At 39.3% G+C, this 20,576-nt stretch overlaps 1 pseudogene; it reads right to left on the bottom strand.

Annotated features, from left to right (window-relative positions):
- Positions 1 to 11,056: 11,056 nt before the first annotated feature.
- On the bottom strand, positions 11,057 to 20,353 carry LOC147076472 (cathepsin B-like; annotated as a pseudogene).
- Between the last annotated feature and the right edge of the window lie 223 nt (positions 20,354 to 20,576).

Raw genomic sequence — 20,576 nt, 5'->3', positions numbered from 1 at the left:
CCCACTTGCTTCCTAGCGCTCGGACCGTACACACGTATTCGCAAATCGCTCCGACCCGAATTTTATTTCTCTACCTGAATTTGCTCTCTAGCCGATAACCATTTGAATCCAGCCGCTTGCTCTGAGTTGAAAAGTTGGTTTTAAAATATTCGACTTTTGTGTTCGGCTTTCGCTTCATTTATATTGCCGCGAATACCGTGCATCCTGAAGAACGTTCTCGCGAGATGTAAACAATATATGACAGAGCGTTCTATAATTTCCGGCTTGCCCGTGTAAATTGCCCCAGTTCTCGCGGAGTCTCCAGAGATCGCCTCCCAGGATGCACGGGATCGAAAGCTAAGTAATCTAACAAACAATAAAATTGCATCATAGAACCATTACCTTAAATTAATCACTATTTAATACCTAAAGTTCATAAATTACAGTCTCAATTTATCTCACTAAAATCATTTCATTACAATTAGTATACTAATTATCTCTGTAAAACCACTTAATTGACCTAACTTCAAAAATTAATTAAAAACGAAGCAAGTCCAACTCATTACCGATAGCATACAATACGTTACCTTGATAGAATACCATACCTACCGCCCGCACATAGATATCACAGTAAGAATATTATCCGTACGCAAACAGTAAATTCTACTCTATTCTATTACCAATTCGCACTTAAATAATTCCATTGCAATCAGTATAGGTACTATGAATTATTGAGCTCCATCAGCATAATTTTCTAAAACTATAACTCGTTATCAGAACTTTATACTAAACAGCACTCGCCTAGCCCTCTCAAATATAAATTCAATCCAAATTAAATTTTAAAATAAATTAATTCAGTACATACCTATGTAACTTAAAGCCCCTTCAAACATAGCATCAGCCTTTACTTTATTTATATAATATATAACCATATACTTATAAATTTAATTCTAGAAAGCACGATCCGACCGCCCGATAAATAATTATTCCATACATACATACCTACAAAACTAATCGTCAACTGAACAACCTCGCAGCCTTCAAAAAATTAATCTATTCACAAAAGTCTTCGCTCCAAACACAAAGTTACAAATTCTCAGAACTGCAGCCCTTAAATCAACCTTTTTTTAACCTACTTAATAACAATATCCTGAAACAAATTGGTTTTATATTCTTCATTTCAAAACATGTCTGTTTGGTGGTACTTATTGTCTACGACAATTATTGCCATTGTGATATTCTGAGGGAATTGAGTTAGCAATACTAGTAACTTGTAATAATTAATAGTACCTACGCTCTAATAACTTTCAGTAACGTCTGTCTACCTACCCTAAATCGCAGCGTTGCCAAACTAATTTGATCCAATTGCTTATTTTGAAATAAATTTGTTAAAGTAGGTAACATCTTTGTTCTAAAATGGGTAAAAAATTGCGTGCCAAATCTGCCGAGGGCTCAACGATTAATTCCACTTGTCAAAAGACGCCTCCGCCTCTGAAGACAGTGACCGTGACAGCCGTTACGTTTTTGGTGACTATCATCACAGAGGTCACGAAGGCTTCCGCAGAACTGGAAGCCCTCAAAAATGTCAGTCGGTTAGCGAAGGAGTCGATATCGAATAGTCTGGGCGTAATCAGGCTCGCGTGTCAGGCTGCAGAGCTGGAAAAACGTGAGCTTGAGAGCGCCCTCATCAAATCTAAGGCACGTGCTGAGGCGACCAGAGATCTGCTCAATCAAGAAAAGCGTCACACAACGCAGCTCTCAACTGATCGCCGACCTGTCACAAGAATCTTTAGCGAAGCACCTGCGCACATGGAGAGTGAACTGTCACCGCAAATCCTTACCCCTAAAAATTCGCGTGGTGCTAGCAACATTTCAGTCACACACACAGCCAGTTCCGCAAAACCCGAAACTGTCATTCCCAATAGACCCGTACCGGCAAAGCGTTCCTTTGCGGAAGTTTCCGGGGCTACACGATCTTCTGGGAAGCCTGAGGTTACACCTGTCTCGGAGTTCCCGGCTTCGACTGCAGCTGCATCGGGGAAAGTTCGTTCACGTCATGCTGTTATTTTAACAAGCAAAGACAATAATAAGACGAGCGAAGAGGTCGAAAAATGTATCAGAGAAACGGTGGACGTCTCCGGTCTAGGGATCGCTGTCGTGTCATTGGCGAGGGCGACTCACAACAAGTGCATCGTCAAAGTCATGAGCGAGGACGACTCCCGGAGACTAGTGGACGCTGTCAGCATCTCGGAGGTTCTCACCGCATCGGTCAGCTCACTGAAAAGGCCGAGGGTTGTCCTAAAGGGTATTGAGGAAAATTTTGATGGGGAAAAATTGATAACTGCACTACGTTATCAAAATGCCTTTATCAGAACGTCACCGAACGATTCCTTCAGGGTTGTGTTCAAAACAAAAGGTCGCATCCAGGGCAAATCTAATTACATTCTGGAGGTGGAGTCCTCCTTGTATCACCAGATGGTGGAAAAAAGGGAAAGTTGACATGCGTCAACTGCATCCGGAAAAATAGGCGGCTCCATCTGACGGCTCCGACGGGTCACAGCCCTCTATCGCGCGCATGCATATTGCACCGCCAACAAGAAGCCAAGTCTACTTCCGCAACTGACTTCGGAAACCAATAATGGCTATACACCTAAAAGTTGCACAAGCGAATCTTGCACGGTGCGAGGTCGCCACAGTCTCTTTCATCAGGTATATGGAATCTAATAACGTGGACCTGGCTTTAATCCAGGAACCGTACACTGGCAACACGGGTCAAATCCGTTCGTCGCTTTTTTCAGGTATCATTTTTCAGAAGCCGAGCAGTCTGTATCCAGTGAAGGCAGCTATTCTTGTGCGTCGAACGTCATCTCTAACCCACTGCATTTTACTTTCTGAGTTTAGCTCATATAGTTGCGCTGTTGTAGAACTCGACTACTTAGGAGAAACGCTACTGGTCGGATCACTGTACTGCGCGCCGTCGGTGCACATCGATGAATCGCTGACCGGCATGAGCAGGCTAATGAACACTTCAAAGGGTTACAGGCTGTTACTCGGAGGCGACGTAAACGCAAAGAGCATCTGGTGGGGCAGTCGACGTACTGATAGCAGAGGCACAGCCGTGTCAGATTTTTTAGCACAGCACGACCTAAACGTATTAAACGAGGGTTCTGTCCCAACGTTTGAAACGATCAGAGGAACTCGTAAGCTGGAAAGCTATATTGATATTACTGCGTGTTCCAACGCTCTGCTCACCAGAGTTGAAAATTGGAGAGTATGTCGTGATGCAGCGTTGGGATCCGACCACAATGCGATTGTTTTTTCATTACAGGCCGCAGATAGCTACGCTGCAAACAAAACTTCAAATGTCAATCAACAGCGACCAGGTTTGTTTAAGACGTCCAAGGCTAACTGGATAGATTTTGAGCTTGCACTTATTTCCCAGATTCAGGATCGCGGTATCACTGTAGATAGTTTGGATAGCGTCACAGACGCACATGAGCTCGAAAACATTGTCAAAGAATGGTCATTAGCGAACGAGACGGCATGCGAGAGCACGATGGTGCGCTCTTCGGGCGAAGGATTCCAAAGAAAAAGTAATCCATAGTGGAGTCCGGAACTGGATACACTGAAGACGGCTTTTAGAGTAGCAAGGACAAAATTTCGAAATTCAGGCGTGGTTCGACGACCGTTAACTCAACAGATTTTTGAAGCCGCAAAGAATAAGTATGAAACTGCGATTGCGGAAGCGAAATTAGAAAGCTGGAAGAGCCATTGCTCGGCTCAGGGAAAAGAGAATGTATGGTCTAGTCTTCAGAGATTGCTCAAAAGTAAGGCGTTCAAACCCCCTGAAACTCTGACAATCAACGGTCGCATGACCTCTTCGGCTCTCGAATCTGCAGAGGCTCTTCTTGCGTATTTTTTTTCAGAAGACAGTATTGCAAACGAAACGGAGCAACAGACATTGATCCGAAATGCCGCCTCGATACCTTCAGAGGAAGATCACGACGAGAACTTCACTCTCGAGGAGGTCGAAAGAACAATGAGGCTGTTCAATCCAGCTAAAGCTCCGGGACACGACAGCTTCACGGCGGATATCTGTCTCAATTCATTCTTAACTGTTCCTAGCATAGTTGTCGCTATTTATAATGCTTGTTTGCGAATTGGTCATTTTCCAAAAATCTGGAAGGTAGCTAGAGTGGTGGTCATTCCCAAGCCGGGAAAGGACGACTACGCTAACGTCTCGTCATATCGGCCCATCGAATTGCTGCCCGTGTTCGGTAAAGTACTCGAAAAATTATTTATTAATCGAGTTTCCTGGAAATTTCAGACTAAACATCTGCTCAGCGAATACCAGTACGGTTTCACCCCTCAAAAGAGTACTGAAGACGCGCTTCATGCAGCAATTGATAGAATCAGGGGAGCTAACCGCGATGGTCAGCTCGTAGTGGCGGTATCTCTCGATATCAAAGGCGCGTTTGACAACGCATGGTGGCCATATCTTCTTCAACAGTTGAAATCTAAAAATTGTCCCGCTAACATTTTCAGGCTCATCAAAAACTATCTATCCGACCGAGAAGTCTTCGTCGAATATGCTGGAGCATCTGCTACCAAAGAGACATCAAAGGGATGCATACAAGGTTCGTCTTGCGGCCCTGTACTGTGGAACATAGTTCTCGACGATCTTCTCTCTATGCCGTTTCCTGAAAGTGTACACGCACAGGCCTTTGCTGATGATGTATTGCTGATTATGGAATCCAAAGAACTTGGTTCTCTAGAAACCATGACTAACAGCGTGCTAGAGAGCGTCGAGGCCTGGGGAAGGAAGGTCAAACTGTCTTTCTCCGCGGAGAAAACGAAGGCCTTATTCTTTACTAGGAGGCGCGTCTCGCCGCCTTCGCTGGTGATGAATGGGCAACCTCTATCTTTTTCTAGGGATTTTAAACTTTTGGGGGTAGTAATCGATGACAAACTAAATTGGTCAAAGCACGCGGACAGCATCTGCAAAAGAGCAGCGGTGACTTCGCTCAAACTAGCAAGAATGGCCAAACCCACATGAGGTGTATCTTCTGAAGCTCTTCAAATTCTCTACACTTGTGCTATTGAGCCTATGATCACGTATGCGGCCAGCATATGGTATGAAGCTGCCAAACGGAAAAACATAGCAAAAAAACTCAATACGGTTCAGCGAGCACTAGCGATACGAATATGCAGAGCTTACCGAACGGCTTCGCTCAGTTCAACGCAAGCTCTAGCAGGACTTATGCCTCTAGATTTACGTTTAAAACAAATCGCTCTCATTTACAGAGCTAAAAAGGGCGAGGAGGGCCTCCCAGGTTTTCTGCCTGATGACAGGCTTTACGAAAAACCGGTGGACTATAGAAGGCTGCCACACCCGGCTAGACTATTTTCTGAAGTGGTTTTTTACCCTGCAACGTTGGAAAGCAACGAATGCAATAACATGCCGATTTTCACGGATGGGAGCAAAATTGATGGCGGTACTGGTGCAGGGTTTGTGGCATACATTAATGGCGATGAGATAGCGGCTCGTAAGTACCGCCTTGCCAGCTATTGTACGGTAATGCAGGCCGAACTCTATGCCATTCATTGCGCTCTGGAGTGGGCAGGCTCAGATCCAATCCAACGTAAGCTAACCGAAAACCATAGTATTTGTATTTATTCGGACTCCAAAAGCTCAATCCAAGCAATTGGAGATCGCTTATCTACTAATCCGATTGTCTTTTCTATTCACAGCGAGTCCGCAATACTGAGACGGCGCCACCCCGAGGTGCACTTCAAGTGGATAAGGGGACACACCGGGATAGAAGGAAATGAAAGAGCTGACAAATTGGCTCGGCATGGTGCCTTTGAACCCAAGACCGCGATAGCTTATGACAAATTTCCTCTGAGCTACGCGAAAATTACAATTTCAGATATGGTGAAAAACGAATGGAACTCACGATACATAAACTCATCGACAGGGGAGTTGACCCAAAAGTTTTTACCTTCAATTTTAGCAGCACGAGACGTCAGGGTGCATAAGGGGCTGTGTTTTGAGATGACTCAGATTCTTACAGGTCACGGAGTCATGCGAGCATACCTGCACCGGTTTAAAATAACATCTGATGGAAAGTGTCCATGCGACGATGGAAGCGACCAGGACGTCCTACATTTACTGCTAGATTGTCAAATCTTCAGCAAGGAGCGGCACAACCTGAAATTTTTAATAATAAATGGTGACATGTAAAGACGATTCATGCCTTTCAGATCCAGTGACTGCAATCATATAAGATAGGATAAGTATATGCTCAAAATATCAGTCCTATGCGACATTTCTTTTACCACGGGGGGGAAAAAGAAAAAAAAAAACAAAAAAAAAAAAAAAAACTCGACTACAAATCGCAGTCCTCAGTTCCCAATGAATACGACAAAATATTCATCAGAACCACCTCCGCCTTGCGCTACTAAGAATTTTCCAGGGTTTTTGCAAGGCGGTTTCATAGGCCCTGGCCGAATTTAAATTAGCAATACCCGATGCGGGTAGAAGAACAGTTTTCAATAAGGCATATTCTCTCAGCCGGCACAATTTTCATTTGACTAGCATCAAGTAGAGTAGTTTGCGTGCCAAAGTCCTTAAGAAACCTCGATAGTAAATGCGAGGTATCCATGAAGGCATCTAGAAAAAAAAAACAGTCGATACCCTCAACCATTGCCCGCTGAAGAAGGAAGCCAATACATTACACGACTGGTCCTACTTTTCACCCCTCCCGTTGTCTATGGATGACCTGTCATTATCTGTTGTTGTCTATAGAGTGCTCATACTGACGCGTCTGTCGTGTTCACTTGTTGGAGTATTCTTTCAGATTGTTTTAACGTATATTGGAGACCTTGAAGTTCATTGGATTTAGTGGTAGGGAATGGTTTGATTTGGATAGATGAGTTAAATGATAAATAATACACTAGCATTAATACACTTTCTACAAATGTAATCCATAGATTAATGCTACATATTTTTTGGAAATCGATATTATCACCGGTTTTTGTGTGAAGGGCTAAGCTGACTTTGACAGCTGATGAATAACAGGAATGTATATTATTTAAAACCTCCAGCATGGGACTTCTAATCCTGTACAGGAGAATCTGCGCCAACACCTTCCCGGGAACGCTAAGGAGAGTGATTCTTCTGTAATTATTATAGTCTTGTGGGTCTTGCGTACGCAGCAGAGTGGATTTGTCCCGGGGAAGTCCTGCTCGGAGCATATTTCAACTCTCCGATCCCTCCTGCAACAGTACCAAGAAATGAATATACCTGTCGCCTACTGCTTCGTGGACTATGAAAAGGCATTTGACAGTCCTCATCGTGAATCTCTTTGGCAAATTCTGCTAGGCTATGATGTCCCATGGAAACTGGTCGCCGTGATAAGTGCTCTCTACACCAATACAGAGTGTCGCGTGAGAGCAGCCGGAACATCCTCTGACCTCTTTGAAATCACGTCAGGAATCAAGCAAGGATGTGTACTTGCGCCCTTTCTTTTTATCATCATGATGGATTTCATAATGCGTAAGACGGTTTGTTCCGATCGTGGGATACGTCTACATCATGATGACACAACCGATCTATGCGAAGAAATACTGTGCGACTTGAAGTATGCAGACGACGCAGTCGTGTTTGACTCGACGATCGAAAGGTTGGAGGCAACCGTGAACAAGCTCGCCGCGACCTCGAAACGTGTGGGTCTTCATCTGAATGCGGCTAAGACCAAATCCATGTGCAGTGCTGCATGCATCGACGCCGACACTCCTCTGCGGGTTTCCGGTCTTCCCGTCGAACTGGTGTCCATATTCAAATACTTAGGTGCCACGGTTGCCGATGATGGTGGTATTTCTAGTGAGCTTGGAATCTGCATGGGTGTGGCGGGCTTTGCGTTCAACCAACTTGGAGTCGCATGGAGGTCAAGGCTGTATTCTGTGAGGACTAAATGTCATTTGTTTAACGCGTGCGTGCTACCTGTGCTCCTGTATGGCTGTGAGACATGGCATCTTACTAAGCTTCAAGAGTCTCGGCTTTTGAGCTTTGAGAATCGATGTCTCCGCCGAATCTTAGGGGTACATAAGTACGACCGCGTTACAAACACCCGAGTTCGTGAGCAGACACAACAGCCTTCGGTGATTGAAGTTATCACGAAGAGACGATTTACGTGGCTGGGACACGTATTCCGGATGCCGCCAAAGAGTGCGGCACTTCGTACCCTTGTGGCACAGCCTCAAGGGTTCCGTCGCCGTGGCCGGCCCTCCCTCACCTTGCACCTAGCGACCTACGTGCTGCAGGTCTGACATGGCGGGAGGCGCAGGAATTGGCGATGGACCGAGGGAAGTGGTGCCAACTTGTGTTAGCCCAATGCCCCAATGCTGGGACGTGACAGGGTAGAAGAAGAAGAATATTATTTATAAATAACACTGATAGTTAGTATATTTGATTTGAGAATATTTTATATTTCAATTTGAAACGAGAAAGGGCGAATCAATAATGTCAAGCAATCTGGGATCTGATTTTGACAGCTGAAAAGTGGACCACTCGTTGCTTGTGCAAAAAGTTATGCTCAAGCTTTATTGATCTAAAGATGGCGGTGCTCAGATCCTTACAGGTCACGGAGTCATGCGAGCATACCTGCACCGATTTAAAATAACATCTGACGGAAAGTGCCCATGCGACGACGGAAGCGACCGGGACGTCCTACATAATATACTCCTAGATTGTCATATCTTTAACAAGGAGCGTCACAACCTGATTTTTTTATTACAGATGGCAGATGCGGACATTCGAGACGTTCCTGGGACCATGGCAAACAAGGCCGGAAAAGATGCACTTTTTAATTTCTGTATTGATGTAATAAAAATAATAAAAATGGTGGCATGTAATGATGATTCATGCCTTTCAGATCCAGTAACTGCAGTCATATAAGTTAGGATAAGTATCTATATGCTCAGAATATCAGTCCTATGCGACATTTCTTTTACCACAGGAAAAAACTCGGCTATAAATTATTGCAGTTCTCAGTTCCCAATGACTACGACAAAATATTCATCAGAATCACTACCGCCTTGCGCTAAAAAGAATTTTCCAGGGTTTTTGCAATGCGGTTTCATAGACCCTAGCCGTATTCAAACTAGCAATACCCGATGCGGGTAGAAGAATAATTTTCAATAAGGCATATTCTCTCAGCCGGCACAATTTTCATTTGACTAGCATCAAGTAGAGTAGTTTGCGTGCCAAAGTCCTGAAAGAAACCTCGATAATAAATGCGAGGTCTCCCATCTCACATCTAAACTCGCCCCTCTGCCGCACAGCCATAAATCAAACCTTCCAAGACCGTCGATCCGGTGTCGCATATAAAGACCGCGCACATCTACTTAGCGACAGTCGCACGTAACCTTCGAAACGTATATATATTTGGATGCGGCGATCGGCGAGCCGGTATAGGAATAACCAATTCGTAGGTGTTTGTATGCGTCCTGGCGTCAAAATAATATGTTGAGGCATGGAAAAGTTAGTAAAAAACGCAATGTTTAAATTAAAATATTTATTTAAAAATTCAAAAAATCATAACAAAAATAATTTAGTTATATATAATATCTCAAAAGCATACGTATTTTATATAACACTTACATTAAACAAGGAAATAATTCGGACAGAGATATTAAGAAATAAAACTGCCTAGTGTCCAGGAAGGTCTTCAAACTGCAAATGAATCTTTCCATAGAGTTCCTCAGTTCTTTTACCCATTTAGTCAGAAATGATAACGACAATTTTTAATGGTTTCACTGAAAAGATCGTGGCTATAGTCAGAAGAGAACGATCAATACTTCTTGGTGATTTCACCAGGTGCAGAACGCTATGAGCGTTTCGATATATTCAGCTGTACTGGAGAATGTCTTGTAAAGAATTTATTAATAATTGGTGATTCCAGCAACTATTTGTGATTATATATTATTTTACCAACTCATTTGAGCCTCGCTGGGACATTGGGAAGCCAAAGCTGGACGCAGGTTTGCTGGAGAGATGTAACAACTTTCAAGTAAAGAACATTACCACGAAAAAACTAGAATTCAGGTCTTACAAATCATGACGGAGAGGTGCAATCTAGTTGCTTTTCCCTCCACCACCCCCCATGTCTCCACACCCATTATGCAGTTGTGACTAATGTTAAGCGCCCTTCAAAGTTGTGCTGAATGTGTCCCAGCAGGCCTATTCTAACATCTCACTTAACATCAAAAATGAGCTATTTGCGATAAATATATCACATTTATCACTTTACGTATTCTGGTAGTTAGTTATATAAACAAAGTTAACCGTGAACTGTCAAAGGGTGATATCTTTTAATAACCCCTCTCTTGGCTGTGCTAACTTTGAAAACGAGACAGAGTACGTCAATTTTACATATTGAGATGCAAAATTCGACTGTACTATTGTAAATTGACATTACTAATAAAATTGTAGGTTATGTTGAATGACGTTTCAATACAAAATAATTGTGTGCGCTGGTTCGGCTGTGTTCAGTCGTACCTGCTCGGGTTCGGCCCTAACTGGCAGCACGAACATATCCGAATTTGACCGACATGTCTACCAACTTAAATTTTTCCCATATTATGAATTGTAGACAGCCGCCAATAACTGTTTAGTTTATGGAATGACTTCCGTGTTAATTTGGACCACTGAAAATAACAAAAACGTGCTAAAGTGATAATCGTTAAGAATAGAGCTGCAGGAGAAACTTCCCAAGACCTTGGTTGGCGTGCACTTGAGTGTGCGTGATGCAACCTACCGACACTTAGAAATTGTTTGGAACTCTACATATTACAATACACTCATTTGAGCCTCGCAGGGAAATAATGAAACCGTAACTGGAAGAAATATAATGTTTCGAGTTTTTTTTTTTAAATTGTCACGACATGCAAAAAAGGCAAATAAAATGGAATAGGTACCTAATAATAATTGCTAAAATAAAAATGAATAATATTGTGAGTTGAAATAATACAGGTCCAAAGATCATTACGTGGAGAAACTGAGTGAAGCGATCGATTAAAACTTTGGGAGTCCAGCAACAACTTGGGACTCAATATTGCACTCATTGGAACCCCGCAAGAACATGCCGAAGCCATCAAAGTCTCCCCAACCATTTCCCCAACTATTGGCGCAAAGCCAGTAAGGAGTGCTGTTCGAAATGCCCCTTCCTATAATTTTGACAGCGTGACTATCTGAAAAATATTAAAAATATATGAGTATGCATTACTGTGTAGCAGTAACGAAGGGTGGAAGTCGGCTGTTAAGATCCGCCATAAATAGTTCACATTGAACTTTGTTAGTCATACGTCTTTGTTTTTATTGAACTAAGACTACAATTTAGGTACATGGTGTTGGTTAGTTTTTAAAATTCAATTAAACCCTGTGAAAACCATGCCATAATAGACAAGAGTCAAAAATATTATTCTATCTATGAAATATTTCAAATTATGCAATTAAATCATTTATAATAAATAAGACTTTTTATAGAAATTGTCATTGAATACTATTTTTTATTTACAACGTTTTTCTTAGCTCGTATTCTTATTTGTCCGGTGGTTCTTTGTCCGGTACAAATCTTGCAATCGATTGTTAACTAACTTCCCGACTAGCTAGACATTTGAAACTTTTAGAATAATGCTTATTTAGATTTATAAAAATGAATAAGATTATTATTAGTTTTTCGTGTAATTTAGTCCCAGTTCTGTAATAATTATTTATAGTTTTCCCATATTTTTTATTACAACGTTTTTATTAGCTCGTATTCTTGTTTGTCCAGTACAAATCTAGCAATCGATTTTTAACTAACTTTCCGACTAGCTAGACATTTAAAACTTTTAGAATATATCAGAACACGATGCCAATGCATTCTTTTAATACTTTTAGCCATCTTTAAGCAGAATTGAATCCATTTTCAGTTAATTCTGTTTTGTATGGAAAGTTATTTTAGAAAAATCCGTAAAAAGTAAATGACTATTTTTGGTTGCTAAGGGGGTGGTCCAAGCAACTAAATTATTAATATATACGTACTTTACTATGGAAATCAATATGACATGTCAAGATGACATTTCAGTATTATTTCTATCAAGTACAAATTTTTTTGATCGTTTAAGCTAGTCAAGTCAATTTTATATGATTCAACAGAAAATGTAAAAACGTTGTACATAAAAAGTTCTTTTTATCTTGTAATTTATCTATTACAGTTTGATATTAATACTATAGACCGAAGGTACTTGTTGAAATTTGAATTTAAATTCTATTTATAAAATTTCCAAAATTATGTATGATTTAATGGCATAATTATTGTTAATATTTTAAAGATATAAGAGTATTTTTCGAATATTATCTATGATGTTTTAATCTTCGTAGGGTTTAAATTGAATTTAAAAAACTAACCAACACCATCTGTAAATAATTGTAGTCTTATTTCAATGAAAACAAATACGTATGACTGACAAAGTTTAGTGTGCTCTATTTATGGCGGATCTTAACAGCTTACCTCCACCGTTTACCACTGATTATTAGTCCCACGACGGCCGCGCAGTTTAAGCGTCGGCCTATAACGTCGTGGGTTCCAGGTTCAAATCCTGGGTTTGTCAAGTACACGTCATATTGTTATTCAATTCGTTTATGAGTCTGAGTATAGATCTAATAGGTTGACAAGTGGCTGACATCCATTCCTCGTAGAAACAAAATTTGTTAATACAAACCTCCACTCTGTGGAGGCCCATACTATGATCTTATTAGGATCGGACATGGTCGGGATTAGGGAATCCAATCAAGAGCCAAAATTCTGATCCCGGGATTTTGGGATTACAATTTGACAATCCAGGGATCCCGGGACTGGCCCCGGGATTGGCATTTTTTCCATTGTTAATATAAAATTCTTATATTTTTATATAACATTTATAAAAAAATAAATATATTGTATACGTGAACGTATACAAAATACAAATACAAATGCATAAGTTTAATGGAGTAAATAATATTGTAATATATATAATAATGTGAATTTAATATGAGATTGCTGTTTCTGATAGTAAAGACTTAATGAATGGGTTAGCGAGATTTAAAATAGTAAAGCAAATCATGGTGTACGTATGGCCTTTCCGCTTCATAAATCTAATTAGTCAGCCAAATATGAAATTGCTGTAAAACGTATGAGATCATGGTGGAATTACTTTGTTAATAGTGCGAAGCGTTGTTCTTTTCCAATCTTTCTCATTTTTATTAATTTATGTGAAAAAATAAAATGAATCGGCAACTTACACATGGGTATAAATCAAACTTCATTCAAACTCGGTTTATTTCTAATGTAGTTATTGTTATTAAAAGTATTTTTCTGTTATATTTTCGTTTTTATTTTACTATCGATAAAAATTGATATAAAAATCAATACCGAAAGTTTCGGGATTATGTTTATCAATCCCGGGATTGGAACCCCTAGTCGGGATGATTATTAATATATTTAATAACGTTTTAAAATTGAATGACAAGCATTGATAACGTGAGTGAGTTAGTAACGTCAAGAACGTACTAACCTTGTCCGTCCCCAAAATGATGCTGGTAAACCCCCGATTCGTAGACCTGGAAGTCTAAGTAGAGGTCAAAGGCAGCCAATACTGGTCCATTGGTGAAGATCTCCCATTTGATCTGCTCCTCATCTTTTGCTGGAGAGTGTACGCATTTTTCCCATATCGCTTGTCGTTTTCATATGACACATTGTAACCGTCTCGGCATTTCCGGACGCATTTTGTGGGCGTCCCCGCTGCTCACAAATAAAAATAATGGATTTTTTTTAAACGTCTCTGACGGGAACACAATAATAATGGGGACTGGGTTACCTTCTATGCGTGGCTATGAATGTATTTTTTTCTTTATAAAACATCAGTGCAGTGTTTCCAGATTGTGATATTGTATGAGTAGAACGCGGAAAAGGTCAAAGGGAATTAATTGTATCCTGATATATTAAATTATTATACGTACATTATACGTATCATTTGTGTTGAGTATTCTTGAATATGTCAGCATTATTTGGAGTCCTAATAGGTCCATCCACACAATTAAGTTAGATCGAGTCCACAATAGATTTCTTAGATTTCTCTACTTAAGAACATACGGGTTCTTTCCTTATGATAATGACAATAAAATGAATTTCCCGACTCGTTTTCTTCTGGGTATGCTATCAATGCAATCCCTGTCTACCCGAAGAGTGATTATTCTTTTAAAGCATTTCTTTTTACTTCTTCGTGGGTTCATTTACAATCCGTATATACTGGCAAATATTAATTTTCATGTTCCCACCAATATCACTCGTAGCTCCACGGTCTTCAAGATACCTCGTCGCAGGACAGATGTTGTGTTTCACGATGCTGTGTATCGTGCAATTAGCTTATTTGATGGCACCATAAAGGTTGATTTGTTTTTTATTAACTATATAATGTTTGTGGACGTATTAAATAGGCTAAATTTATAATTGTATAAATTATCATATTTCATTAATATTTACACATGCTGTCTTTTTATTGTTATTTGTAATTAAGATATTTTTATACATTTGTATTTATTATGTATTATGGCGCATTGGCCAATAGCTGTAATGCCGTAATACTCTTTTTATAAATAAATTAATAAATAAATTATGAGTCTAATAATAATTGATGATTGAACCCAATATAATTTCTTTTTTATAAAACAGGGACCTTTTGTATAATGAGGTTTACAACGATGAATTTTTAAAATTATTAATTTCAATGTAGTTTTAAACATATTGTGGACATTACAAATTATAAGTTTAAGACGTTCACAACATGACATAAAACATTATTATAAAAAAAGTAATAAAAACGATAAAAATGAAAATATAAAATGAGAACATAATACTTAATATAAACATACAAAAGCAGTGAAAACACAATTATACATTATTTATAGAAGTTCAAAGAAGTACACCGAGTTTGCTAAGGAGAACCTATTTTAAGAATTTATAAAATAGCGTCCATCTAAACTCATCCTCACGCAAGTGGAATACATCAACACCCGAAGCAACTTGGTTGAACATAGTTATCGCCCTCCCAATTGGCATTACCAGTGGCAGGTTGGTTCTGCACCTACGGAGAATAAACAACCGATGCTCTCTATTTCTAAGATAGTTATCAGGGACACAGGTCAACACAGCCCAGAGTGGCAGAGTTCTCATTTATATCTCGCATAAGTCGAAAAAAATACGTACCTACATAAATATATCCTCTAAATTGCAGACTGTAGTATGTACACATACCTAAGAGAAAGTCACCCGACGGGAATTGAACCTGTAACCACTGGATTTGCGGCAAAGTGCTTTACCAATTAAGCCACGAGCCTAAGATGAAATGCTTTTTCGAATTGCGGTTTTGTGTTTTAAATCTACGTATCAGTTAAATGTCCTAATTACCTGCTAACTTAAGTCCGATATGAGGAATGTTACATTCTTAAATCTTCTACTTACGGTAAGGGAGATCATATGGGATGCATCCCTCGTTAGATTCTTGATTCCCTCCGGAGACAACTCCAGATTTCACCCAATATTTCAAGCCGTCCTCTGAAAATAATAACTTTAATAATATATATTGGCAATAAACAAAATATCGCGTTGGAGTTGAAGAATTTTGAGTAATTATCTTCGTCGTCTTATTCAGTCAGCAGATGTCTACTCAGAGAGGGGACTGGGACAACTGGACACCAGGACAATTGGGCACCGCACTGTCGAATAAAATAAATAGACGTTCGTTACGATTTTATACAGAAAGTAGACGAGGAATTTTAATCAGTTTCTATCTACTATTTAATAGTTTTAATTCATTTTGATCTTAATGTCATAAAGTTTTTTTTATTGCAGATTGAGAAGTATCATGCCCAATGCTTTATATAAAAATAAGAGATCTCTCTTCACGTTGAAACTTAAACATATGCATAATTAAATCGTTATTTACGTGTGCATATTTAAATTCTCACCAAGTATTATGAATAAATAATATAATTATTTATTATTCACGAACGTGATTATTTTCGAATTTTATTTTGATTGCATGGCGCCCAGTTGTCCCGGCGCCGGATTGTCCTAGAAACCTCAGGTAGAGGGGGTGAAAACATAATTTTTTTAATTTTTGAAGTAATTTTGGTGTAACCATGAATAATCTTTTGAACTAGTTTTAAAAATCTCACGACTGCCAGAATTAAAATATGTAGCTCCAAACTCCCTACAACCTTTTTCAAATAATTAATAAATGAAAATCATGCTTTCCTTTCAAACTCACCTATTGCGGATATACATATACTAGTGGCAAGGGGCATGGCCCCTACAAAGGGGGGGGGCTGATAGGGCTTAGCCTCGGGGCCCGGGCTCAGAAGGGGCCGAGAGTCGACCAGATAAGTGAGATAAACACACATCACAAATTCTCTCTAGTAAAAAAAGCCGACACTATTTTTCTTCAATACTGTTATATAAAATTGTGTGGTTGTACAATACAATTTTTAATTGTGTATCGATACTCGACAACTCCATATTGCAAATGGATGTATTAAAGTATACAAAACACTATAATATAGTACACATTAATTTTACAGCGTACACCATTTGGAAAACTCTACTGTAGAACGTCACACTGTCTTTATCATTTGCGATAGGTAGGGGGGCCCGCCAAAGATCCTAGTCTGGGAGCCCGCTTCAGGATGTGGCATGGCGAGGGGTGTAGGTAGGCTGTTGAGGTTCGATATAAATAGTGCACACTAATCTTTGTAAGTCATACGTATTTATTTTATTATACGTATCAATTTTCAGATGCTGCTGGCTAGTTTTTAAAATTCAATTAAACCCTGCCTAAACCAAGCCATAATATTTTAGTTATACTGTGGCCTAGTTTAATATATAATATATAATTATAGTACCTATAAACGTGCATCGATTTACTTGCACCAATAGTTTGTATTCTAAACTATCGCGATAATAGCATCATTGTTTACACGTAAAAGTTCTGACTGTCTCTCCAATCTCATTCTTCAAGCGTAACCGTGACTAGCGTGACAGCAGGCGACATGCACCTCAATTTGATTCGCGCTTTAAGGTTTCGTATTTTCACTAGAAACTCTTTCAGAAATATCATATTTGGCATACCAACAGACAATGCGCCGAGACATCCGTCATAGTTATCATATGTACAGGCAGTAATGTCCAAATCAGAGTGGTGGAAGTCTACCTTTCCCTGCGAAAGGATGCAGGTTCTGTCAGTTATGGTTAAAGCACCTCCTACCGACCAGCAAGAGGAGCAAGCGCCCTGAAAACCATGCCCATTACATTAAAACAACTTTAGCTAGTTTCTTGTCATCTTATTTTGTTGAAAGTTGTGACAGACAGACAGTGACAGGGGTTGGGGACATTAAGAACCCCCTCTCGCTTGACGTGGTGTATGGTGAAGATCGTCTGGTGATGTTTGGTCTTCGGGGAGATAAAGGAGAACATTAGATTATGGTGATTTTTGCGGAGAATATAATATAATATATTTTAGGGTCGTATATACGAGATTCCCAAATACGTTATAGGCTATATACTGCTCGTTTGTATGTATAAGTGCAAATGTTATTTGTTGGATAGCGACATCACGATGTGACGTCATAATGTTTCATGGCGTACAAATAATTGCAAGCTTATAAAATTTCATTCCCCGACCATTAATTTAAAAAATTTTAATTGTAAATGTGTCTGAAAGGGTGCAAACGGTACCATATAAATTTAATAATTATACATGAATAATTATTATGAACTTTAAATAATTTATCAGTCATTTTATCACATGTATTTTATAATTCTACTGTACGAAAGGATAAAGTATTGCCAGTAAACATTTCCATTTGGTGGCAATATTGAATACTGTTATGACTAACTTCACTTCAATTATGAGACGTCAAAACAGAATAAGAATAAATGACAGAAATGCAAATAGATATAAATAATATATAATGATCTCTGTATAATATTATCATTTATACCAATCACCGTATGACACTAATGATGTATCCAGTGTATTTGAGAGTTGTGCCTTGTTATTACAGTTATCTTACAATAATTAACTAGGTAAGTAGGTACCATAATATTTTGAAGAATGCTTCAAATTGCATATTTTAATGCTAGATACAGCAGTAGGTACATATTTTTGTGGACAGCACGACTAGAAACTGTTTTGAAAGTTCGCAAATGTTTTACAGAGTCTACAAAATGAACAATGGCCTCTAGCAAATGTTTGTTGTAATGAATGCAAAATTAAAATTACATTTGAAAGTGACAGATGAAGCAGCCATTTTGAATGGCGTGTGACGTCAGATTACTTACGTCACAAACAGTGCTATACGTTATATGATGTAAAATTGGTTAAATAGCTTATAAAAAAAATGTCAATCTCATACATTGTTACATAGCGATTTTACATCGTTACAATGATCTACGTAAAAATTCACTCCATACATAGGCAGATACTAGGGCAGCTAAAACTCACATAGGGTTGTTGCGACAGGAATAAAAAATTTAAAATGATTGAGTACTCACTTGGTCTCTTATCTCATGTAGACTTTTTCACAATGGCCATTTGGATCGGCAGTCAAACGCTATTGGCAAATTTCCTATTTCCTCATGCACGAATACTGGTAGATCAACTTTGTCTCTTAATGCGATACCGGCCTATCTTGAATAATGATATAATATGTACAAATATAATTAAAATTAAATATTAATATTAAAATTAAAATTAAAATACATTTTAAGTCCCACATACTATCTCGCCGAACTAAAAGCACTCTTTACAAGACATTTGTAAAGCCAGTGCTCACCTACGCATCGGAAACTTGGACACTAACTCTGCGAAATGAACGAGAAAGAAAAATTCTCCGCCGTATATAATATGGACCGATCAGGGATGGCACCAATTTGAGGAGAAGATATAATGCTGAGCTCTACGGGCTGTACGAAGATTGCAGCGCAGTTCAATCAATCAAGATTGGGAGACTGCGATGGATAGGTCATGTGCACCGTATGAATGACAATGAACCGGCAAAGAGAGTGATGTCCAGCAATCCAATAGGACGTAGAAGAAGAGGGAGGCCAATGATTCGCTGGTTGGATGGAGCTGCCAGTGACTGCCGTATTCTGGGAGTACCAAATTGGAAAGCAGCCACACTGGATAGGGACAAGTGGAGGGAGCTGTTGGAGGAGGCCAGGACCCACACCGGGTTGTCGCGCCCCTGATGTTATGTTATGTACAAATACATACATAAACAGATTCGTATAATAATATATAAATATTAGTTGTGAATGGTGGAGGTAGGCTGTTAAGACCCGACATAAATAATGCATACTAAACTTTGTCATTCATACGTATTTGTTTTCATTGCACTAAGTGTACATAATAATTATTACAAATGGTTCTGGTAGTTTTTAAAATTCCTTTTGTCGGATTGTCCGTAGCATGCCTATGGTTTGGATTAGGCAGGGTTTAATTGAAATTTAAAATCTATCCATATATTGTAGTCTTAGTTCAATAAAAACAAATACTTTTGACTGACAAAGTTTGGTGTGCACTATTTATGTCGGATCATAACAGCCTACCTCCACCCTTCACCACTGAGGTATAGACGTGAGATGTTTTCAAATTATGTATGCTCAATATATTATATAATAAATGGTGATTTAGTACGAAAGTTATTGAGTTTTACATCGTCGCGGATGGACTAGGTCCACTTGCACTGACGTATGTTTTTATTATCGCCCAAGGCAATTAGTGGTCTCGCACATCAGAACTCGCCGCATGCGTCTTACGACGAATTCGTCAATGCGACGTCATCGTAAACCAAGAAACAAACGTTATCAAATGGAGCTTCGCAGATTGGCCGATGCAACTGCGGCGCGAGACGATCCGCAGATGCAACATGTCGCATTTTCTACAGCCTGCATGTTGTATCTAAAAAAAGTCGAGTCCGCGCAAGCGCACAATTGGCGGATCGGTCATTTCTCTCCAGACTGTCGCCGCGTTTGGCAGAGCTAGAGCTAGCAGCGCTAAGCAGATGTGCGAGGTTGTGATCATGCAACATTCGCCGGCAGTCTCAGAGGTTTTGATTTATGGCCGTCAGCCACACAAGGCGAGTTGTGATGTGCGAGCCGGCTTAGTTATATTTTCTGCCGATAGGTGCTACTATTAATTACCTTCTAATGAAATCATCGCCAAAATTATTGCCGGCTTTCCACGTTGTGTTCATTTCATTGATTTTTTTGATCATCTCGTCCACTGTCATTTTAGGCACTTTCATACACATTACGTGCATAGTAATACAACTTAAACTAAACAAAATCCTTAAAATCACTCCCATATTTTCTGCTTATACCTGGAAAACATAAATATTAGAAAATACAATCAATAGGATAATTATTATAATTAAATAGAACTTAAAAATATTTGTGATCGCCTACGTGGAATGGCAGTGTCGAAGTGTAGGTAGGTTATTAAGATCCGCTATA

Source organism: Rhyacophila brunnea, unplaced genomic scaffold, assembly GCF_057557595.1.
Source record: "Rhyacophila brunnea isolate RB1 unplaced genomic scaffold, BYU_Rbru_1.0 scaffold_13, whole genome shotgun sequence".
Lineage (NCBI taxonomy): Eukaryota > Metazoa > Arthropoda > Insecta > Trichoptera > Rhyacophilidae > Rhyacophila > Rhyacophila brunnea.
The sequence above is the reverse complement of the archived record's forward strand: the minus strand, read 5'-3'. Positions and strand labels throughout refer to the sequence as shown.